This window comes from Triturus cristatus, chromosome 4_1 (genome assembly GCF_964204655.1).
Source record: "Triturus cristatus chromosome 4_1, aTriCri1.1, whole genome shotgun sequence".
Classification (NCBI taxonomy): Eukaryota; Metazoa; Chordata; class Amphibia; order Caudata; family Salamandridae; genus Triturus; species Triturus cristatus.
In genome coordinates this window covers 88,251,164-88,277,007 of record NC_140585.1, presented here as the reverse complement: position 1 = coordinate 88,277,007, position 25,844 = coordinate 88,251,164, and the positions used below count along the sequence as shown (strand labels likewise).

The following is a 25,844-nucleotide window of genomic DNA, read 5'->3' as shown; positions in this document are numbered from 1 at the left end:
CCTCCTCCTTTCCCGCCTGGGCGGTCCCGACGTTCGATGTGATATTCAGATGGCAGAGTTTGAATTATATCTGGGTCACAGTCTGGGGATAGCCAGGTTTCGGTTAGAAAGAGGACATCAGGGGATAGTTCGTCTAAAAGGAGTGAGATTTCTGTTTTGTGTTTCGGCATAGACCTGCAGTTTAGAAGCAACAGAGTGAAATTTTTCTGTGACTGCTTGAGATGAGTCGTTTTTAGGTCTACGTTGCAAAGTAGACAGAAAGTGGGAAGGTTAATGGGGTGATGTTGGTGGAGGCAATTATCCTTCAGGGGGGGTCTCAGTGAGAGAAGGGTGGCAGAGTTATATTGCGTCCTGTGAGGGGGATCAGGGGAGGTGGCCCCTGTCCCCGACCGGACGCGGACGGGCACAGATGGGCTTGCCTTAGGCGCGCCTTCGGCGCGCAAACGGCGCTCCCGCTGCGCTCGTCCGCTGCGCTCGTCCGCTGCGCTTCCGGTAAATGCGCATTTTATTGCAAAAAGGGGAGGGGGCGTGGCCTCGAGGGGGCGTGGCCAGGATGTACGCCTGTAATGGCGGCAGCTCGGGGTTGTTTACCGTGAGGTCGCTACAGCGATAATATCGGCTGTGCGGGTGAGTGAAGTCCGGGCTTCTGCCCCTTGAAATGCTTTAAGTGGTGAGAGTTGATTTAAAAACAAATAAACAAGTGACAATTCAATTTTTAAAAGCGTGAGGTTTCCTGCTCCCGGCTTCCGCCTCAGGAGTGTGTCTATTCCGATTAGGTGCTCGTAATCAGCAGCCTTTTCACTGGGCGGGAGGGGGCGTGGCCTCGAGGGGGCGTGGCCAGGATGTACGCCTGTAATGGCGGCAGCTCGGGGTTGTTTACCGTGAGGTCGCTACAGCGATAATATCGGCTGTGCGGGTGAGTGAAGTCCGGGCTTCTGCCCCTTGAAATGCTTTAAGTGGTGAGAGTTGATTTAAAAACAAATAAACAAGTGACAATTCAATTTTTAAAAGCGTGAGGTTTCCTGCTCCCGGCTTCCGCCTCAGGAGTGTGTCTATTACTGTACAACAGTAAATGGTGCGGTACCTGCAATAATGTGCTGTATGGTTAAAGACTTATAGGTCCCAAAGGCAAGACCGACTGCAATACAAATGCTTGTTTTCTCGGCCCCTACTTCAGGGATCACCCCGAATACTTCCATGCACAAACCAGTCAAAATGTATCACCTTTTTGGGAAGTTTTGTGGAGATCCCTCAAACGGTGGCAAAGTTATTAGCAACACAAAAATGCATTTCATATGGAAACGCTGGCCTAACTATAACCACCCAGTGGACATTGCCACTGGGTAATAGATATATATACATATATCTATTACCCAGTGGCAGTATATATACATATATATGTATATGTATGTTTGTGATTATGTAAGTATATATTTATATATATTATTAATATTAGTGGAATATATTTAATTTACATCATATTAAATGTAAATAATACAATATTTAACATTTTCTACTTTAAACTATATATATATTAAAAAATCAATATTTTTGTCTATTTTCTAAAGATATTAGTGTCAACTGTATTTTTTCCTATAATGTTGTACTAAACATCATAGCTATTTGAGCACGATATTATGGAAAATTTACGTTTTTTACATTATTTTTGTCAAGGATATTGTTTGCCACGATATTGTTCAGTGATCAAATGAAGCACCACTAGTGACCTGTATGTCAGCAGTCACACATCCCTAGATGATGAATGCCCAAGCAAAAGTGGTTGGCACTGGTAGCCAAAGACAGATGAAAAATGGAGCAGACCATTCACCCTTTCCCAGGGTTGGATTGGTAAAGAAAATAGGCCTCTGCACCAAAATAAAGTGGATTTCCATAGTGAATTAAACAGTTAATAAAGTGGTCCTTGCTTGCAAATTGGGGCAGTTTTCAACTCATGTGTTTTGCATGGTATGAACAACTGCGTGGATTCAGCTTGCTGCAGGTATGGTTTGTTTTTATATCAGGGAAATTAACAGTAAAAGCAGCTCAGCAGACCATTAAACAGCCAAGAAAAAGGCCCCAACACTGACCTGTTAGACCAGCCCATTGGGCACTGCCTGATTGTCCTGTCAGCCAGACCTTCTTCTGCAGGTCCATATAACAATTAATATGGACTTACGCTTCAACCTACTTCATAGCATAAAACGTATTAGTAAAGCATAATGTTCACCCTCAGTAAGGCATCTTGATGCTTTTGCCAGATAACTCAAATGCAGCTATCAATGGTGCAGTAGGTGCAGTGCCACCGGAGCCCAGGGATGTGAGGGATCCACATCACCCTAGCTATAACTGTCTTTTACTTTTCATAGGTTGCCGGACCCTTTTTCTTGCTTGCCCATGGCACACTTGCTAAACCATTACAGGTAAAGGATGTCTAGTGTTACCCAACTCAAAGGCTCAAGGACAAAAGTGAGGCTGAGAAGTAACTAAAGGGTAAACAGAAAGGTAGGGAAGAGTAAATGGTGCTGCAGAAATACATCAATGCATGGGCACCGCTCTCCTGCGGATTGTGCAGGACTTATTCACAGGTCCTAAAGTTGCACTAAAACCATGCCAAGTAATTCTATCTAGCATTACCACATGCCACTCACAGCTAACCTCACATCAGCCGATCTCTGCATTGAGAACATGGACCGAGTAACAGCAAAAGAGATCTTGCTGCAGCCGAACATGGTGCACACTGAACCTGAAGCATCACCCTGTATTGTTACTGGCACCTGGGGTGTAGTCTTATTATTGTATATGCGTACACAATACTGTTGTACATTAAGAACATTTCTATATGTCAATGCATGATAGTTGCTGTATGCAATATAAAATCATCTGTATGTTGTATTTAAGTCCATGTATGATTTGTAAGTAGTCTAACTGGTTATATTTCTCCTTTAAGATTTCAACCTCTGGGTGCAATTTATTTCTGTACTATTTGTAATGCACCCTATCATCCCCTGGGGAAACCAGTAACAAAGAACCAAAACAGTCTTAAGTAATGTCTTGTTTTGTACACCCGTTTTAAGATTGATGTTTGCTGTTGTGTATGTTTAATAGTTACTTATTAATTTGAAACCCCCTAAAAATCTAGGTGATGAATATTGTAGCATAATAATGTACTAATCTATTAAATTACTCTGTTAGAGGTCTAGCCATAAGCAAAGTTTACTTTAATTCTTGAGTGGGATGAGTAGGTTCGTACACCCTTGAGTTTAACAAACTTGGCATCGCCAATCAGGACAGCCCTTATTATAGGGAATGCCTCTAAAGTGTAGCCTGACAGTCTTTTGTGCATACACCCATCTCTTCTTGCTTTGACAGGGTAATTGCCAATCTTACAGTGTCTGAAGGCCCTGTATACTTACAATGAAAGCATGCCTGTAACTCCTGCAGTCGTAACTGTCATTATTAAAATGACAGTAATCATAACCAAAATAATATTCAAGATCCGAAGAACAGAAAATGATGCTGATTCCTGCAGCGATGGAGCTGAAGATATTCATCACCAGGCTACTGATCACCTGAAGAGAAAGAAAAAAATGAAGAGTTGGAACAGTACTTGATTGAGAGAGTATAAGATCTGAGAAAGATTTGCAGTTGGTACCAAACAAGGTTTGTCTTTGGTGCAATAGATGGCATGGGATGTCCACCCTTTGAGCTTGAGATGGAAAAGATATCTCAACTGAAGGTGTTACAATGAGATACTTTGGGCTGGGCCTGACTACAATATCCCTCAACTGAAGGTGTAATTGCAATGGGATGCTTTGGGTTGGAAGAAGACAATAGTGTCCCTCTACTGAAGGTGTGACTGATTGCAATCAGATGCTTTGGGTGGGAGTTAGACTAGATTGTCCCTCAACAGGAGGTGTGATTGCAGTGGGATGCTTCGCAGAGGTTTCTTTGGAATGCCAAACTACCTAAAGATTTTGCCTATTAAGGACAGCAGACAGCCAACCAATGAGGACCCAATTATGAATTAGGTGGTGCGGGAGTGGACTGCCATGCCGGAGGCCTGCTCCCACAGCACCAAACCCCTAGTTTGACCACCCGCCACATTACAAGTTTCCTTGTGTCTGGCAGGCTGTTTTTGAAGTTCCCACGGAAGTGCCTCTGAAAATGGGCACTGCAATGGTGCACTGTCAAGTCCATGCCGTGCAGGAACTGAGATGCATGCACGCAGAGGGGTATATTTTGTGATCCCCTGCATGCATCTCCATGCAAATGGGAAACAGGGGGCCCTGTAGGGGCACCTTTGTTTCAGGACTGCCTGCCTTTTCATGGAGGCAAGACCTCCATGACACAGTCCTGAAACTCCGAATATGCCCGGTGATTCAGCAGCGGCACAGCAGCATATTACTCAGGCCCTGACCACTGTGCCAACATCAGAGAACGGCGGTTCCCTGGCGGCATCGGCATTGTAATGGCAGTCCGACCACCCAATTTATAATAGGACGGTTGGACCACCGTTGCAAAGGTGGACCACCACTGCTGCGCCACCTTGAGTCTGGCAATCCATGGACTGCCAGACTCTTAATCAGGCCCTGAGTGCTTTCTAATAGGTAGTCAGAGTAGTAGTTTAAGTAATGCATCTCAAATGGGGACAGATTTGGAATAGCAAGTGATGCAGTGTGTCTAAGATTGAAACAGTTAGAAGAGTAAGTGGTGCAGCATGTATCAGATGGAGACAGTCAGAACAGTAGGAACAGTAAGTTATGCAATGTGCCTCGGATAGAGACAGAATCAGAATAGAAAGTGATGCAGCGTGTCTCAGAGAGAGGTGGAGGGCCTGATTTAGACCTTGGCGGTTCTGGTCCTGCATTCACTTTTCCGTTGGTTTTCCAGCCCGCCGACTTGGCAGTCTGCCCACTCTATTTAGATGTTGGCGGGTGTATGGACGAAAGACCATTGAAGTCCCGCCATCTTCATCAAAATTCTCCTCCAGCGTCATAGACAAAAGCAGCTGTCGTAGCATCATGCCAATTATGATGTGCCTTTCTGTCTAGGAAACTGTGGTGGGGAAACCTTCAAACTCGGGTTGGCGAAATTTAAAAAAATTTGGTACAAACAACACTTTTTTTGGTTTCCCACTTCCGTTTCCGTCTTGAACCCCATTGTCCAGGTCCTTCCTGAGCTGCTACGACTTGACCATGACTCTAAGCAACCCTGTTGTCACTGGAATCTAAGACAAGCTTCTTTTTCACTTGTCTAACTATGAATCGTGTGTTAACATTTGCTTTAGCCTAGTGTATTTTTACATTGCTCTACATGCATTTTTTTCATGTGTAATGTATGCGTGTTCATTTTACACCTTATCGAGGTAAAATGTACTCACCTGTATTGACACTTAAAAAAATATTTATTTGGTGGTGGTGGTTGTGGGTGTTGTGCTTGTGGTGCCTCTGGGTGTACATTCAATAGTGTGTGTATTTTGTTGGTGTGCTATGCTACATGTACAAAAAGGGCATAACACATTACCTAAATATACTCTTTTAAGCAAACACAACATATACGTGTAGGAACACAATAATAATTGCAGTCACCACTCCCCCAGGGACTCACTCAGTCAGCAATTCGCCACTAGGACAACGCCAGCACCATGGGGAAAACGAAATCTTCTCAGTGTAAAACTGCCGGCCTGATGGCGATGGAGTACTGTTAGCCAGCTGAGAAGACTACCGCATTGATTGGAAATAATCTGTTGATGCCAAAGGCGGTTCAGACACCCCACATCTAAATACGCAGGCGGACACCATCAGCTTGACGGAGTACTTGGAACCGCTGCCAGGGTAAGGCAACTGGCATTCTGCCATGATAGAAATCAGGCACAAAGTTAGAATAGTAAGTGATGCAATATGTCTCAGATGGAGACAGAGTTAGAACAGTGAGTGATGCAGGGTGTCTCAGATAGAGACAGAGTTATAACAATAAGTGATGCAGCATGTCTCAGATGGAGACAGAGTTAGAACAGTGAGTGATGCAGGGTGTCTTAGATGGAAACAGAGTTATAACAGTAAGTGATACTGTGTGTCACTGATAGGGTCAGAGTTAGAAGAGTAAGTGATGCAGTGTGTCTCAAATGGAGCCAGAGCCAGAATAGTATGTTTTGCAGCATGTCTCAGATGGAGACAGAGTTAGAAGAGTATGTGATGCAATGGTTCTCAGATGGAGACAGAGTTGGAATAGTAAGTGATGTAGCGTGTCTAAGATTGAGACAAAGTTAGAATAGTAAGTGATTCAGCGTGTCTCAGATTGAGAGTTAGAATAGTAAGTGATGCTGCATGTCTCAGATGGAGACAGTTAGAACAGTAAGTGATACAGCGTGTCTCAGATGCAGACAGTTAGAATAGTAAGTGATGCAGCGTGTCTCAGATGGAGACAGAGTTATAATAGTAAGGGAGGCAGCTTGTCTCAGATGGAGACAGCACTGGACTGGAATATGATGCAATGACTCTCAGCTGGAGAAAGAATTGTCATGGACCATGATGGATCTAAGTTGGAGGACGCGTTGGAATGGGAGGTTATGCATTGACTGAGCTCGAGGTCACCTTGTTATAGACAGTGATGCAGTGACTCTCAGCTGGAGGTAGAATAGTTATGAGAGGTGCTGCAGTGTCTTGCTTTTGTAGCCAGAGCTAGCAAGAAGGAAGTGATGACACGTATCTGTCCAAGATGTACATTTGGAATGGTACATAATGTAATGTACCTAATACTGAAATATATATTTTTTGATGCTGCAGCAGAATGCAATCAGGCAGACTCTATCAGGATCTCTGGCAGGATATTGTGCGATAACCTGGGGTGAAGTCCTCTCTGCCTCTGTGGCCACGTCATAGTGTTCTAATAGTATTGGTCATTGACCTTTACCTTACATGGGGAGGTTTGGGGGAATTGTCATTAAATTCCAGGGGTGACGTTTATGCATCAATATGATAGTCTTAAGACATATCAGTATAAACTAGTATGAGAAAAGTATGTCAATTCACTCTACGTAATTTATTTTATATGTTCTAACTGATGTTGAAATGTAGATAATAGGGAACATGTCCCAGACAGATGTCGTATTAGATGTTTTGTCAAGGTCATTGTCTGGATGATTTGACACTTTTACAGGTTTTTCAAAAACACAGGCAGTATTTAGGTCAAAGGTAGACAGGCCAACGATCGAGCAAAAAATGGAATATGCCCTACCCAATGTGCAGTCTGGCCTTTGTGTCTTTACGACAGTTTGACAACCTCTGAGTGCTGGGGCTCTCCTTCCTCAGTAATATAGTAATATTTTGTTCTTGGCTATTTGTGGAAAGATCATGCATTCCCTTTACATTTAGAGACACCGAGAAAACAAAAGAACCCCGTTATCTCTAGAGAGACTATAAGACACATGCATCCTCTGAAGAACCCATAGGAAAGAAAAGCATTACATCCTTCTGTAGGGAGTTAATAGCAAGAATATTGAGGCTACCATCCTCTGAAGAGTCTATTGCAAATAATTCCCGCGTCTCAGCAGGAAAAACAATCAACCCCTTCTTCTATTGAGTGTCAGTAGGAGGCACAAGTCAACACATCTCCTCTGGACAGCCAATAGTGTCAAGAAACGCAGTCCCTTCATCGTTGATGCTGCAATAGGCCATATATCAAACACACAAAGGGGATGGGAGGATGCTTGCAATATGTCTAACCACTGGCAATTGCTCAAGGTAGCATTCCACCTCATAGTTCTTTTACCCATAATGCTATCTCTCTTTGGGCTCAGCTATATTCAAATCATTCTTAATCCTGCTCCAATTGGAACAGTCCAGCCCGAATTGCCAAGCAAGGTCCACCCTGAACCGAAACACAAGCAACCCAAGACTGGTTTCACCCTGATGGATAATGGATTGGGATTAGAAGAGTTTGGGATGCGCCCGAGCAAATGCCAGTGGCTGGGATTAATTCAAGCATTCCATCCATTACTTTTTTTATGCAATAGGAAATATAGGCATCTAATTCTCCTCCAGGTAACAATGGCACTGCTTCTTTGGGTATCAGTAGTAAACACACTCATCATCCTCTTTTGCAACAGGAAACACTGGCAAAACCCTTTTTTCTGGAATATCCACTGAAAACCCAAGCATCCACTTCTTCTCAATGGGAAACACTAACAACCTCTCCTTCTCTGGATTATCACTATGAAACCCAATCATGACGTACTTCTCTGGGTTATAAGTATGGAACTCAAGCATCCCACCCTTATTTTGGAGTATTACTAGGAATTAATTTCCTAGAGAATCAAAATAAAACTCAGTGATCCACTCCTCTGGATTGTCAATAGGAAACAGTCACTGCAAGCTGCATAGGAAACAGATGTTTCCCTATCTTCTTCATAGGAAAGATACGAAGCTATTCCTTCTCTGTAATATCAATAGGAAACACATGCATCTTCTCTGCAGGAAGCACAAGTTTCACTTCATTCTTTTTGGAGTCAATAGAAATTCTAAGCAAATACTTCTCTGGCATATCATATGAAACCCCACACATCACCTACTCCACCAATCTGACACAAAGATCACTCTATGCTGGTAGAAGCATTTCTGATGTCCAAGACACAGTGACATTTTGCTACCTTCTTCCCTAGCAAGTATGACATATGCGCAGGTCAATGTCATGCCCCCTTTTGGATGCCACATTAGGCAGCTGCCTAATATCGCTATATGAGGCATCTGGCCTGCGAGAAAGTGGATTATTAGTTAGAGTGGGTGGTAATCTACCACACTATTCTTATTATGTCCAGTAAAGGTTTCAGTAATTTAAACCTGAGCTCAGCACTTGGTAGCTATGATGACACAGAGCAGGCAGGATTCCCTTAAGGAAATGTGTAAAGCATGAAGAAGTACCAACACAGTTAGAAAGTCAAAAGCACAAGACAATACAAATCTCACTCTATTTTATGAAAGTAGAGACTATGTTAATGAAGAAAAAGAGACCAAAACAACGAAAATCCAATAATGGGAACTAGAGATATGAATTTCCAAGGTTATACATGAAAAAAGTGCAAACTGCGAGGTCGACCACAGGTGATCACTGGTCAGATACAGACATTGGGTTTGTCTCCATCAAAGGGTTGCCTTCTTTTCTTACAAACAGTTTGTGTCATCGATGGTTCATCAGAGTTAACGGGAACATGAGAACCCAAAGCAGACTCGATGACGGCAAATTGCAGTAGGACTGGGGCCGGATGCAGCTGGCTACAAAGGTGGGAAAAATGTACCTTTTCGCCCCTTGGCAATCTTCAACATCTGTTGAGTTCTCAGTGACAGTAGCATCTACGAAGCTGCAGGATGGAGACAAAGCAGTCTCATTATCCACAGATCTTCGCGTTGAGCAGAGAACGTTGTGAGAGTTATGATAAAGTCAGGCCAACCAGTAACGCATCCTCAGCAGCTCGGTTGGTTATTTTGCCCCAGTCCCACAAAGGTTCTCCAGGCAGAAACGTTAGGGTTAGGCATGAGGAGTACCCTCAGGCATAAACCAAGGGTTCTAGGACATCAGGAAGGTGTTGGGTGTCAGGACTCACTCCAACAGAAGCCATAAGCAGGGTCCAGAGCAGGTGCAGTTAACAGGTCAGCTTGGCTCTTCCAGGAAAGTGGGCTTCTTGCAGCGTTTGTGTTGCTGTAGCTTAAATTGAGGTCAGCCTTGGAGTTCACTTCTTGGGCCTTCGTACAAATGGTAGCAGGTTCAACCTCTAGGGTTCTCCCCAAAATTCTCAACAACAGGTGCAGGCCTTCTTATTTGTTCCATAGGTCCAGTAGTGTTCTGAAAAGGTTACTGCAGATGCCACATTTGTGCCCAGTGCCAGCCTGTGGGTGGTGGAAATTACTGGCCACTCCCTAAACAATGGGGCAAAAGTTCCCTACCCGCTTTTGCAGCACTTCTTGTGTGTTTTACTATAAACTATACCACAATACCCATTTTCCCTAAAACCAACATGTCAGAACCCTTCTGCCCCTGGTCAGAACCCCCTGTGCACATCAAGAGGTCTTGCTATGAACATGCAAAAAGACACATTTTCCGACAATGCCCAACTCCTTCACTGTATCATCAATAGGATCCTAATCACTGGAACATGATATGAAGCATAAGCAGCAACTCATCAGCTGCAGAGTCGATATGAAACTCAAGTACAACCTGCTCCTGTAGACCAAAATAATTCCGTGGGTAGGTAGTTGGCCGCATGAAAGAACCAAGTCAGTCCAGAAACAATTGTGAGCCTATGAATAACTGTCATAAACAATGAGTGTTGTTATTCATAGGCCCGATCTACAACGCAACTGAGGACTCTTCATTCAGAGGGCCAATCTGCAACACAACTGAGCTCCGCCCCTTTGTATGGTGAATCTACAACACAACCTAGCACCCCTCCTCGTAGGGTGAATATACAACACAACTGAGCACACCTCGCCCCTTCATAGGCCTGGTTTATAACGCTATTGAGGATCCCTCCTACGGAGGGCCAATTTGCACTTAAATGAGCACCCCTTCATTTAATTTGCCAATCTACAACACAATGTGGACTCCTCATTCAGAGGGCAATTTACAATATAACTGGGTACTACTCATTCTGAAGAGCAACCTACAACAAAATTGAGCATTCCTCATACGGAGGGTGATCCTACGGCTAAATTGAGCATTCCGTGTCACAAATTCATTCTCATCCTGAGGGCTAATCTCATCCTGAGGGCCAATCCACAACACAGCACTCCTCGCCAACAGAGCCAATATATAGCATAATTTAGCAATCTTCATGTGAGGAGCACTCAAAGCAAACTACAGCAGTTTGTATCCATCGAACTATGGCACAATTTTGCATTCCTTGTCAAGAGGGCCATTCTTAGTACAGCTCAGCATTTCATGTCTAGAAAGCTAGTAGACAACACAATTGAGAATTATTTGTCTAGATGGAAAGTCTACATTATATTTCATCACTCTTCATCTTGAAGACTGATCTACAGTCCAGTAGAGAATTCCATATCCCCAGAGGTGCACCACCATGACATTTCAACCACTACTTTCATGTCTGTCTAATATCACATGGTCACTACATCACTGTAATGAACATATTATGGATCACTGCTTTGCTGACCACTATATTGCCAAAGGTACCTAACTTAGTTAAATTGAGTTACAGGTAACTATTTACAAAGAAATGTGACTACATTAAATTAAAGAAATGATATCATAAATTTCAAAACAAAAAAGGTCCCTTCTAGATACACTATTTACATATTTAACATGTGAATTGTGGTGGTGGTAGTGAGAGCTGTGGTGGTAATTGAAATGGTGGTAATGGTGCTATCAATGATGGTGGATATAATGGTGGTGACTGTGGTAACAATGGTGGTTGTGGTGTTAATGGTCGTTGTAACAGTGGTGGTTGTAAGGGTGGTGGCAGTGGTAATAGTGGTGGAGATAATGATGCTGCCAATGGTAATGGTAGTGGCATTAATGGTGGTGGTTATAATGGTGATAAAGGTGGTAGTAATGGTGGTTTTGATAGCAGTGAGCCATAAAGTTATCAACATTATCATGCAAGGAGGCTTAGGAGTGCGCAGTACAGAACAGAAATGGGTTGTGGCATGTGGGTGGAGCAGAGCAGAGGTCGACACTATTTTGAGCCATGTTAGAAATGGCAAGGACCACAGGGTAGGGAATGAGCCGGATCACTATTATCATCAGTGAAATGGTCACAATGAGTGTGGTTATCGGAGGAGCTGCAATCATAGAAGTTTACAAAGCACAAACTCTTTTGTCAAGCAGTGGTTGTCCTTTACATTTGCAGAAGCAGACAGCAAGCACAGTGAAGAAATGTACAGCTACACACAATAAAGGATGTATGAAGCTACCCCAGAAAGCTTCCCTGTCTAACCATCTGTGTGTGGCTGAGGGCAGGTGGCCTAGGACTTACAGAGGACGGGATAGGATTTGTTGTCGAAACTGATGCCTCACATTTTTGGAGGAGGGGAGGAGATAGAACGCTGAACACTGAAACTGAGATGCCTGGAATCCGGTTTGATCATAAGATTCAGAACCAAACATCCACATAGACTGAATGGGGATGAAGAACTGTACATACATCTCTAACTGTAGAGAACTTTTTAAATTATACAGATTTTGATTTATGGACACTAAAAATGGTTTGAACATTATAAAACCTCCAATAGACAAGTGACATATGGTTGATGTGGAAGAGGTGACAACAAAGGGGTTACTTTTATCTCATACATGTGGTCACATTTAAGAAAAACAGTATGGGCATAGATCTAAAAACACAGGATAGAACATACACAGACCACCACTGGTAGGAAGGACTCAACCATCTGTAAGCCAAGCTAAATATGAAGGTATGATATAGAACAAGCACAGTGTCCCCCAGAAGGACTGTGTCAGAATGGTAAATGGGAGGTCTTAGAGGCACTAAGCGCAGGAGCTTGGGAGGCAAGAGAGATGCATAGACTATTGCACACCTAAAGATCCCACAACCCTCGGAATAGAGTGGTGGCACACAGATACAGGAAATACAGGGCACTAATCCCAGTACACTGGTAAAATGGGGGCATTGGGCCTAGCAACTGAGTAGCAAATTTGGAGTTACAGAACATGGTCTATATAGACATTAAGATTCCATAAACATCATAGCACAACTGATGCCTGAAAGTAAATTGGGTAAAGGGCACTAAGCTCGGTACAGAGAGTCCCTCATAATTCATGAAGGGTGAAATAACAACAACTAAATAGCATACGTCCCCATGTAGATCAAAACAAATATGACACTTCTTAACCGATATTTTGAAAGGAAATAACTCCACACAACCCCAGAGAATTGGTTATAGTAAATTCCTAAATCACAATTTAACAAAAAGGAACCAAATCCACATCTACATTATGCGCAGTATTAAAAATAAGTAATGAAAAAATGTGCACTTCGGAACAATTTTGTTCATCGTATGTACTTTTTCTGGAACTACACATCATTCAATGCTCCATTATGAGCCAAGTGGGAAATTTTGTATGAAAAAAGAGAAACTAAGAAAGGACTCAATGAACCGTGAACAAGACTTGTTAGTCGAAATGCGTTGGTGATGGTGTGTTAAATAAATTACTTATAAAAGAAACTCCTCGAGTGCGGCATAAAACCTTTTAGAGATTTATGCGGGGGTATGCTTCTGCCCCGAATGCTGGCACTGACTGTGATAGTGCGCTATAAGTTAAGTGGAACATATAGGTATATATCTATATATATATGAATCAACAAGAATGCCCCGTAGCATCTAGGAAAGCACTCGACAGTGCCCTGCCATCCGGTTGTATGCAGAAACATGCCTTCACGTTTCACCCTGATTCAGTTAGCCAACGCGTTTCGGGGTCAGAGCCCCTTCTTCCTGGGCTGCATGAAAGACTCTTGACATCACGTTTTTTAGCATTTCCGGCATTATTTATTTCCAAACCCCCCCAATTTTGGCGTGAGCTTAGTGCAACGTCATACTGGTGCATTATGGGGCTTAGAGTCCATTAACGTGAAAGATTATTTTCTTAAGTAAGTTCAAGAGTTCATTCATTAATTGAGCTGCATATTAAAACCTTGAGTAGGCAGTGTCACGATCTTGGCATGTTGAAATTACGAGTGAGCACTGTGCCGATCCGGTCCCAAACAGTTGGTGCCACGGCCTCGCACAGCTGGTACCTGCAGTTCCGTCACAGCAGGCGATGGTGCCTATATATATATATATTCACTTAAAAAACCATAGGTTTTACATCACTGTATTTAGACACCTATTTACCAATGTCTTCTTCCATTAATCTTTAGCTATACATATATTACAAATATTTATTTTCCAGAAAGACACATATGTAATCAGTGATGTAATATCTGACGTCATCAGCAGAGGATTGCGGTTGCGTGAGTTATAGTTGCCTGCACTAACTATAACGGGGGAATTTCATTGGTTTTTTACGAGGGAAATGTCCAGCTAACTATAACATGTGTGAAACCTTTGTTTTTTTAAGTGAATTTGCAAGGTTTTTTAAATGCTAATTCCTAACTATAACATGTGTGAAACCTATGGTTTTTTAAGTGAATTTGTACGGTTTTTTAAATGCTAAGTTATGTATTTATTAATATATTTTGTTTTCAGGTTTTTCACCGTGCGCGCGCTGTGGGCGCTCGGTGCGCTTTGCGCACCAAGCACGCACGATGCGTTGTTCATGCCGCGCGCGCACCATGCGCGCAGCGCGCTTTTTTAAAAAAAAAATGTTTTTTTCACCCTTGGGGGTCCTTCAGTGACCACCTTTGTTTTTCACTGCCTCAGACTGCGAGAGACAAAATGGCGGCCGACACTTCCTGATTTCGACCGATTCGAATGTTTACTGACATCTAACAACCAATCAGAATTGCGCTCGCGCACGTCACCGTGCGCGCACCGTGCGCACACAGTGCGAGGCTATAGATATGTATGTACTTTTAACTGCAATTTTCTCAGGAACTAATGAACAGATTGACTGCAGATATGCAAAAGGCACATCCCTGACCTGAGGACTACCTCTTTGCCAAATTTAAAGTAATTCTGTTCAGCCGTTTGGGCAGTACCTTGGACTAAAGGTCCCCATGGAAAATTGCATGGGAAAAACGCGTTTTGGGACCCCCCTTTTTTCTCAGCCCCCGCTTGACGAATCCCCCCGAGACTTTCAGGGTAGGAGCGGAGCAGAGCACCCCACCTATTTTGAAAATTTCGCAAGGATTCATCAATCGGCGCCAAAGTTATTCCAAATAGAATGTTGCGGATTTCCTATGGAAACACGGTCCTAACTATAACTATCTAATGGCGACCGCCAGTAGATAATATATATATATATATATTCACTGAAAAAACCATAGGTTTCACACATGTTATAGTTAGCGGAAATTTTACTGATAAAAAACCAGTGAAATTGCCCCGTTATAGTTAGTGCTGGCAACTATAACTCACGCGACCGCAATCCTCTGCTGATGCTAATACTGTATTTAGACACTTATTTGCCCATGTCTTCTTCCATACATTTTTAGCTATACATATATTACAAATATTTTTTTTTCATAAAGACACATATGTCATCAGCAGAAGATTGCGGTCGCGTGAGTTATAGTTGCCAGCACTAACTATAACGAGGCAATTTCACTGGTTTTTTATCAGTAAAATTTCCGCTAACTATAACATGTGTGAAACCTATGGTTTTTTCAGTGAATTTGCAAGGTTTTTTAAATGCTAATTCCTAACTATAACGTGTGTGAAACCTATGGTTTTTTCAGTGAATTTGTAAGGTTTTTTAAATGCTAAGTTACTTTACGCCATTCGAGGCGTGCGCGCCCACTTAACGCAGTTCGTTCCGTGCACGGTTTTTATCCACTTAAATAAGCCCTGTACATTTGGTGGCCTTCGGCCACCAAAAGCACAGGGGGTGGGGTCAATGTGGATAGTGTTTTTTTTATTTCGATTTTATAATTTCATGTTGCCAAAATTTAGTTTTTTTTACCTATTAATAAACCCTGTACATTTGGTGGCCTCCTGCCCACCAAAAGCACAGGGGGTGGGGTAAGTGTGGATAGTGTTTTTTTTATTTTATTTTTTTTACCGTACACTTACGGTAAGCGTACGGTAAGCGTAATCGGCGAAATTGCCGAAAAAAAAATAAAACCGTTTTTGCCCTTGGGGGATGTTTGGGGACTACCTCACCATGACTAAGTGGGAGGGAGTTGTCAAAACAGCCCCGTAACATGTTTTTGGCCATCTTGTTGGATAAACAACACTCAGTGCGAGAGACAAAATGGCGGACGCCGCTTCCTGGTTTCGGCCGATTCGAATGTTTACTAAGATCTAAGAGCCAATCAGAATCGCGCTCGCGCACGCCACCGTACGCGTACGGTAAGCTTACGGTAAGCGTACCGTAAGCTGGCTCAGATATATATATTGATTTAAAGGCTATTTTCTCAGAATCTACTGAACAGATTTACACCAAACCTACAAAAGGCACTTCCTTGACCTAGGGACTACCTCTCTGCCAAATTTCTAGTAATTCTGTTCAGCCGTTCGGGCTGTAGCTCGTTCTAAAGGTCCTATGGAAAAATGCATGGGAAAAACGCGTTTTGGGACCCCCCTTTTATCTCAGCCCCCGCTTGACGAATCCCCCCGAGACTTTCAGGGTAGGAGCGGAGCGTAGCGCCCCACCTATTTTGAGAAATTCGCGAGGATTCATCGACCGGCGCCAAAGTTATTCAAAATAGAATGTTGAGGTTTTCCTATGGAAAAGGGGTCCTAACTATAACTACCTACTGGCGACCGCCAGTAGGTAATATATATATATATACATACACCAATTTATAGTGAAGGATCCTGTCATGTGCTGTGGACAGCTGTTTATCATTAACCATATTGTGGATAAATGGTCAATGGCACTTAGGCAGGCTTACAGTGCCACCACTGGATCTCCTCACATCCCTGCAAAATCCCCCATACTGGTCTCTGTGCCCCAACAGTGCTACATACTCTTGCTCAGGGTTGTGAAGGACTCCTCAGACAGGCAGGTACCATCTACTGCCCGGGATGTTGTGGCTTCCACAGTTTTGTTGTTTTGTGAATGTGACAGCAAACAATACAAATTGCACACAAAGCGTGTTTTCACTCTCTTGAGAGTTTTTATATGATTTCAGGTCTGTTGGTGCTGTGTAGCTCAATAGCTTAACCTATCAAGTCAACTCAGAATGTTGATGGACCACTCTATCTGTGATTCACAGAGGATACCATTAGCTCTATGAGTCTAACACAAGATGCACGGATGCTTTAAACATAACTCGAGGACATCATCAGTCATGAGAGTTTTGCTTGGAATCTTGCCAGGGAGGCACTTCAAAAGTAGTTTGTGTATCACAGAACTCCACCAGAAGTATTTCTGTTAGGCACCGGTGCGTAGCAAGTTTAAATCACACCCTTTTCCAAGACCTTTGAAAACAACTGACATAAAAACCATTAGCAGTTTTGTTTTACTCATTTTTTTCTTTTCATACACCCAGAAAATCTCATTGTGGTGCTGTACTTTATGCCTTCACCACTATTCAGCTGCAAGTTATCAGTTACACCTAGGCAGGATACTACACTTTGTGCACACCAGAAAGATGCAAAAATGGTTGCCATGCATGCTGCTCCAACCTAATGTGGAGTCCAAGTAATATTTTGTTTGCCCTCTTCACAAAATATTTAAAGGGCATTGGCAATGCCAATAGGTCTGGCTTTAGAGGAATGCTATATGGTAATGTGAAGCATTACAATTGATTAGCATGGGAATGGATATGTATTTGTGTGAAAGCAAAGAACTGTAGAATAATGTTGGTGTAGGTGAAAAAGGTCAGGTGACAGTTACACTGTGAAGCCAGACCTAAACATCCATGCAAGTAAATGACTGCCCAACTCTCATCTGTGCTAATGTCAGAGAAAAACACCATACATTTTCTAGTTCTCTAAGACACTGAACTATCTTTACAATGTCATATGCTTGCCCTTAAAAGTTCAAGCTCAGACACCTTGGCAAATAAACAAAGTGATCACAGCTTTGTCGCGGGTAAGCACTTTTTTTGTGGAAGCAAACAACTTCTGTCCAATCAAAACATGTACTGCTGCCTCTCAACATGTGGGCGGAGCCAAAGCTCCTCACTAGTATTCCTCACATAATTGTCTGGGAACAACTGCGATGTCACGCCAGCCCATAAAAAGTTTTAATTCATGGAAAAATGTTTTCCTTTTGTACGCCACAACCATTGCCCTGCACAGTACTTTAATAAATCCTTTGAACCATAGTATTTTACTTATATAAGCATTGTCAGGTGAAATTCTATAACATGAATTGAACACTGGTCAGTACATCAAAAGAATATTTTTCTTTTTCCCATTACCTGTTAATAGGCATCGAAAAATAATATGGGTTTACTGATGGAAATTCCATTGCTTAAACCTTTATTGATACATCTGGGCATCCTTGCTTGCAGTGTTTATACAGGTCCATTAGCAAGTACATGCCAGTCATAAGAAGCTGTCGTGTGTAGGGGCCTGATTCTACGGGTCCACGTCACATGATGCAGTCATACAACATTCTGGATGACTGAAATACCTTGTTCCGGTTTTAAGCCGGTGCAGTATTAGCTCCTCAGTGCGAGTTCCACGGGTTAAACCGGTGAGTTCGGTGGATGCCTCCTTTATTACAGAGCTTCCTCCACCAGTGCAAGTACCACTCTACACCGACGCGTGAACTATTAGGAGCAAATCAGACTGAACTTAAATACATAGCTTTTGTCAGTAATAAATGTGCACATACCCAGCAGGCTCTACTCCATGCATGCTCCGGGGCTCTGCAGTAAACAGAAGCACCGCAAGAGGGCAGAAAGGGTTGGGCACCTCAGGTAGCATTTAGGTGAAAACACCACTCACCAAACTGCGAGTTCCTTTTTTCTGCGCCGAGATGGTCAGGCCTCCGGAGATAAGGTACTGAGGGAAGAAGATGACATACCTTATATCAGCAATCAACAATTATCAGTCAGTGGCTGCTGAGTCATTTCTTATTTTCCAGTCAGCTATTAAAAACAAGCACATATCACTGGTTGTACAAATGGTGACTATCCACCACCGACTCTTCAGCACAGTGCCACATTACCTGGATATTTTAGTGGTCACTCCGGATAGATTCCCCAAGCCCCAAAAGGAAGCTAAGACCTTTTCAGAGAAAAGGAAAACTGTCAGGTGTCTCTCAGCCACACCACTGAGTGATGCTCCTGTGAAGTAGGGGAGTTAGGAGTCAGCCAAGTCTGAACCCCAGTTTTGTTATTGGTTAATGTATTACATTGCATTGTGTGCTATGCTCTTATGAATCAGCTGAATAAAAATGACCACAATATTAGTAAGCATCTGAACAATCATTAATCCTATTAGTAAAAATCACATATCTAATAAAATTAGGTGGCCTTACGGCTTGCTAAATTCAACTAAATATACATCATAATATCTGCTGAGTCATGTAAAGTTTCCCTGCATATCTAAAAGCTAACAGGCCTCAACCCTGAGCCCTGATTTCAGTATCTCTTCAGTTTGCTGTAATCTCCCCTCCGTCCTCAATTGCTTGGGTTTTTTCCACATTTTTAAACAATTAGGGTTCATGGAGGTAGTGGGATCCCATCACACTCTCCAATTTGTTGCACAAGACAAAAGACAAAACAATTGTTAATTTATTAGGAAGCCTATAGAAGCCACTGCATTGCATCTTTTTGATTCCTCTGTCAAAGAACTCCCACAAAGTCAACCTGTAAGCACATTCCTAGCTACCCTGAAATATTGCAGAAAATTAAAAAATCCTTCCCTGGATTTTACAATGTGGAAATCAAAAAATAGGTGACAATTTAGCACATGGCCAGATATACAAAGCATTTTTTGGGTTACAAAAAATGCCTTTTCTAATGTAAAATCTCAAATTGTGATTCAGTAACAAGGTACCAAATTGCAATTTGTATTTCTGACCCAGTACCGGTTTGGGATTTAGAGGGGGTTTCTTTAGTATGTCCCTTGAACCAAACATTTTGAAGACTAGGCATTGGTTCTGTAGACCACTACCTACTCTTAGAAAATGAAGTTTACACTTTTCATTTTATGTTTTCAAACACATCCCATTTTCCTTTAAGAGAAACTGGTTGCATTAAAATAACTGCTTCATTTAAAAGGCTGAGACCTACCTGATTATTATTCATGAGCTAGGAATCGGTAATTTGAATACCAACCTATTAGTACATAAGTTGGTTCGAAAATTACTACACCAGTTTTTAAAAACATTGGTTGCAAATTGCGACAAGTGCTTAGTACATCTGGCCCATAGTTTGCTACCGAAAATTATGCTAAGAAGCCCAAAATAATAAATTCTGAATCTTAGGCCTAGCACTTCTGCCTTACCCTCAAATCAATTCAGTGCAGAAAGAAAGTCCATGTTGAGAGGCGTCAAGGGCACTGATGCATGTAACATGTTCAAACACATAGAAAAGGTGCGACACACAAGACAATTATACGTGGGTGACCACTGTTCTCCTTGTCAATGGTCCTGTCAATGTACTCAGCACTGTGGATAGGCACTTTAGACCTCCGCGTCCTCCTCTTCAGTACAGAGTACTTCAGTATTGGATGTATTATGGAATGTTCTATACTGAACAGGGACTGATGTCTGATGTTCCACCTCTAACCACAGGGTGCATCAGGTACTCAGCCCTGGACAGAGAGATTCTGCATGTATACTCTTTGTTTTGAGGTTCCTTCACCCTACTCTTTTTTGCATGTATACTCTTTGTTTTGAGGTTCCTTCACCCTACTCTTTTTTGCATGTATACTCTTTGTTTTGAGGTTCCTTCACCCTACTCTTTTTTGCATGTGTACTCTTTGTTTTGAGGTTCCTTCACCCTACTCTTTTTTGCATGTATACTCTTTGTTTTGAGGTTCCTTCACCCTACTCTTTTTTGCATGTATACTCTTTGTTTTGAGGTTCTTCCATCCTACTCTTTTTTTAAATCAATTTGTTGTTTTTTGAGGTACATGGACAGCAATTGCACATTGGGAATCTGGTAGCCTGTACATAGCAGATATGCTGTTACATTTGAATCATCAGCTCTGTAAACAGTTTGTAAAGTCAGCAATATAATCATTGTATGCACAGTTTCATTATGTAAACAAAAAAGCCAAACTGAACTTTTTAATTCCCTCCCCCTCCCATCAGTCTGATGCGCCAAGATGAATGTACTATTTTGCTCAGATGCTAATCTTTGTCATCATTAGGTACTCATTTCTGTAGCTCTTTTGGAAGGGTACAAAACTGGCCCCCCAGCATGTTCAAGGGTGAGGGAATAGACCCAGAGGCACTTGGTCAGGTGAGATCGTTATTGAAAGGCCAGTTGTGGTGGTCAATTTTTGCAATATTCAGAACCAGTAGGTCAGGAGGAAGGGGCAAGCCCAGGGCAGGAAGCGAACCACGGGGCAGCCTGCTGCAGAGCCTGGGAGAATTCTGCTGATCTGCGCTGGTGTAAGATCTGCCTGATTTAGAATATTACAGTGAATATATTTGAAGGGGAACACCCGTAGATACTTTATGAGGGTATTCCAGTATTTTAGTCCAGTATGTGTCATGAAGGAGTTCAGCTAAGTCTGCCTCCCAAGCCGTTTCCGTTTCAAAAATCTTTATTTCGATCACAGATCATGAAAGATACATAACAAATATACACAGTTATAAACGTATTAAGCATGATGTGATCCAATAGTTGAGACATTAAAATACATTAAAAGGAGAACAGAGGGTACAGTGTACTGTGCTAAAGTCTATCAGGGGGTCTGTTATACAAGTCTTTTCAGCACGCGACTACGAGTAAACCACAGGGAGGTTAAAAATTTTGAAAGTGCAAAGACAACAATAGGAGAAAGATCTGTCTTTAAGACTCTATAGGCAGGTTGGAAGGATCTGAAGCCCAAGTTCCTGAGTAACGGGACTAACCAACGTTTCCTGCTCCTCTCGTAGCCCTTGCAGAAGAAAACAGCGTGAACTTCATCCTCCTTCGGATGAGCACAGACAGGGCAAGTTGCTATGGTGGAGCGAGGAGACCAAGACGCTGTAAAAAATGCTAGAGGGAGGCATCCGTATCTCCATTGAAAGAATAGTTTCCTCGTTAGCAGAGGGGAGATCGCATCAAGAGTACTTTCGAGACAGTAAGAGTCTTTCGCTTTCAGGAATAAGTGTGTCAGGGATCCTTCACGGCTGTCGTTGATAGCTCTTGTGAGCATCAGTTCGTAGTATGCTCTCGCGAGTACCTTCTTTGAAATCTTTGTACAGGAGTTGGAAGGATCCGTCCATAGTTCCGGGTAGCCCAGATCCTCGAGCCTTCCCTTAACATAGGTCAGCCACGGGATCCTCGTGGCATTCCGCAGCTGCAAGAATTCCTGGAGTTCCTCTCTGTAATTTAAGAGATCGGGGCTGCACCACAAACGCCTCCAAAAGGTTAGGGGTTTAAGACCTAGCTCCTCTGTTATTGGTCTTACTCCCAGATCTAATCTGAGGGGGAGAATGGAGTGCTCTGGGGGAGGGCAGTGACCTGTCTCAGGAATTTATTTTCGGTGGACTGTAACTTTGGGAGATGAGTGTGACCCCAGAGCTCACCCCCATATGTGACACCCGCCCGTGCTTGAGTTTTATATATGTGAATAATTGGGGTTAGTGGACGATAAAAGGATTTGTTCGCCAGGCGCATAGTGCCACCCGCCAACTGTGCCAGTTTGATGGTCACTTTGGCCTGATGAGACGTCCACGATAGATGTTCGTTTAACGTGATCCCCAAATATTCAATATTGTGCACACGTTCCAGTTGTGTTGTGCCTAGCCTGGGTGGGGCTCGATTCTGGGGGTTGGGGTTCAGGATCATGAACTTAGTTTTTTGGGGATTGATTTCCAATCCCCGATCATTACAAAAGTCTAGAAAACCGTCCAAAATGCGCTGAATCCCCATGGGGGATTTAGACAGCAGCAGGGTGTCGTCTGCAAACATGATTGCAGGCACCCTGCTGCCGGTCAATTTTGGGGCATCGGAGTTGGGGATCCTGTTCAGGTGGGCAACAACCCCGTTCACAAAGATGCAGAACAGGGTCGGTGCGAGCACGCAACCCTGTCTCACACCTCTGCGAACGGGGAACCTTTCGGTTAGTTTGCCACCTTTGCCACACCTTACGCGAGCGTAGTTGTTGTGGTGGAGTCTCATCAGGATTGTCAGGATGTCAGTGGGGACATTCAACTCTTCCATGACTCTCCATAGCCTCGCTCTGGGAACCAAATCAAAGGCGGCACGTAGGTCTACAAAGATGGTATATAGACTGCCGCCCTCGATTACAGCTGTTCTCCAGTAGAGGAGATTTAACCTGAAAATTTGGTCTATGGTTGATACACCCTCCCTGAATCCTGCCTGGTAAGGGGACAAAATTTCCATTTCTTCGGTCCAGGCCTGCAGTCGATTCAGAATCAGTCTGCCGAACAATTTTTGGGATATGTCGATTAGACTGATAGGACGATAGTTGGAAGGGAGCAAGGGGGATCCTTTTTTGTAAATTGGGACCACCTCTGCTCCCCTCCAAGTATCGGGCACCTCCAGTCCCCCCGCAATGGCATTAAATATTAGTGTAAGATAGGGTGCCCATATCCCGGGTTCCTGCTTAAACAGGTCACCGGGCACCCCATCAAGTCCTGGGGCTTTTCCGGCAGCTAGCCCTTTAATGGCGTCCCTCACTTCTTTTTCGGTGAAAACAACCCTAGTGGGACAGGATGAAATTGTGGGACCATCTCTGTTCTGTTCACCCCCACCCTCTGCGTACAGGGCCTCAAAGTGGGTCTGCCATACCGTAGGGGCTATATTGGGCTCTATTGCGGAGGATAAATCCTCCGTGCCGTTCGCCACTACGCGCCAAAATTTACGGGAATCTCTAGCTGTTAATGCATTAGTGAGGTTTTCCCAGTAATCGTGGTCCCATTCTGCCCTTGCGTTCTCCAGGAGGATTTTATATGATCTTCTCCTGGCGCGGATTTCATCTATGTTATGGTGTTCCTTTATAGCAAGTAGCAAGTGGGCCTTGGCTTCCCTGCAAGCGGCATTATACCAAGATGTCTTCGGTTTAGGGCCATTCCTTAGCCTTGCAGATGAGAATAGGTCCTGCTCTAGGGTGGTGAGGATGCCTGCATGTATTTGTGCAAGCTCTCCTCTAGTAGCATCGTCTAAGACCCTAGTTCCTAGCTGGAAGGCATCCTCCAGTAATGGGATTATCCTTTCATATAGCCGGGATATTCGTTCTGGGTTGCTGGCCAGTTTCTCCCACTTGACCTTCCTACGATTATTTTCAAGTAGGAGGCCCGTTTTGTCTTTGTCCGGCCCATTGATTATTGCCTCTCTCCCAGGCAGGGAATAAGTCAGTTCCAGGGAATTGTGGTCACTGTCTAATCTTGGGGTGACTTTAAAGTCGACTATTGCTGGCCACATAAACAGTTTGACCATAATATAGTCCAATCTGGATTCGCTGCCGGGTTTGTTAAAAGTATGGGTACTTGGTGTATCTGATTTGGTACGACCGTTGCATGCCCTTAAACCAAGGTTGAGGGTGAGGGCAGTTATCTGTAGGGCTAAAGGAGTCCAGGCCCGTGGGGGTGGTGCCACCGTCTCAGGTATAAGCCAATATGAATCTTCCTCCAGGGAAGGACCATCACGTAGCCCAGGCAGTGGTTCGTATTGAGCATTGAAATCGCCTCCTACCAGGCAAGCAAGTTCGCTTGGGATTCCTTCTAAGAGCTTGGCTAGCTCATCCACTGTGCCAGATTCTTTGTGCATTGGAACCGGCCTTGAGTAGATATTGATTACTAACAACTTCGATGAGTCCGGCCACTCGAGTGAGACAGCCAATAGATCGTCAGAAGCGGTCTCTAAATAAGTAGCTTGGCAACCTAAGTCCGTGGCTACCCATGTGGTTAGTCCCCCAGATGGCCTACCCCTTCCCCCCCATTTAGCTGCTTTAAAGAAGGAGGCAAAACCCGGGAATGCTGTTTCTTCGCGCGCCCAAGTTTCTTGTAGAAGAATTATATTTTTTGATCTGATGTATGTACCCCATTCTGTGCAATCTATTTTGCTAGCAAGGCCTGCCACATTCCAAGAAATCACTGTTATTTCTAGTGGTTGGGTGGAGGCCGTGCCCATGAAAACCGAGTTGGTAGTAGTACACTCGTGGGGCGGCCGTGGATTTGTGGGGACGAGGAACGTACCCTTGAGTCTGTTATCAGGGGAAGGAGAGGAAGGCGTAACGCTTGGGACCTGTCTGGGATCAACTGTGCCAGGTGCTAAAAAATAAGTATCAGCAGCTGTGGCGAATTTGGGCACGTTTGTGGGAGATATTTGAGTTGCGCTCCCCTCATCAACCGCATGTCAGTCTACCATATCAAGACTGCTGTATCGGTTATGGGTAGATAAATAGGCGGGGTAGTGTATTCTATGTGGCCCTGGAATTCCCCTCCTGTGGCCACCACCTCCCCCCCTCCTTCTTATGACAGTTTCCCAGCCGGCCTCGTCCCCATATGTAGGGAACTGCTCTGTTGGTCTTTCCCTGTGTGACGGATAGTTGTTGTTCTCCCTGTGACAGTTTTCCCAACCCTCCAGCAACTCCTGGTGGTACCTCCACCTGTGGTCCTCAAGGTTATACAGATTTGAGGGGTAAAAAAATGAGAGGGGTAATGGTTGGATAATGCTCGCAAAGTCCTCATCAGCAGCACAGGTACAGATATATGCGGCTGTATTCGGATCTCTGAAGGTGACCAGAATACAGTCACCTCTAATGGATTTCTTAGTGTAGCCCACCCACGTTGCCCTCCTAGCCATGGATATATCGCTAGTAGTTCCTCTCGGTAGCGGTCTGTTTACGGAGAGCCAGTTAATTACTTTGTTTTTGAGTGAAGTGGTGGATTCAAATGTGGTGGAATTTAGTTCAGGAACCCCCGTCAGAACTAGAGTGTAGGGTGCTGCTTCTGGGGGGAGGTTTATGGATTTAGGTTTAGGAGTAGTATTAGGTTTCTCTCCAGTAGTAGGAGGATCTCTCTTAACTTTAGCCGGAGGCTGAATATTATCTTTCAGTGGAAGGGTTGATTTTGGGGTAGCAGTTGCCATTTGTTGGATAGGGATAGGGGTCTTGTTTGCAACTAGTGAT

At 43.5% G+C, this 25,844-nt stretch overlaps 1 pseudogene across 1 annotated transcript in view; it reads right to left on the bottom strand.

Annotated features, from left to right (window-relative positions):
* Positions 1-25,844, bottom strand: part of LOC146839621 (membrane-spanning 4-domains subfamily A member 4A-like) — a 154,505-nt pseudogene that overhangs the window by 43,422 nt on the left and 85,239 nt on the right. Inside the window, exons 3-4 of the transcript XR_014981113.1 lie at positions 18,531-18,587; positions 3,414-3,569 (exon numbers count right to left, since the gene is read on the bottom strand). The product of XR_014981113.1 is annotated as a membrane-spanning 4-domains subfamily A member 4A-like (transcript). The remainder of the gene's footprint in view (positions 1-3,413; positions 3,570-18,530; positions 18,588-25,844) is intronic.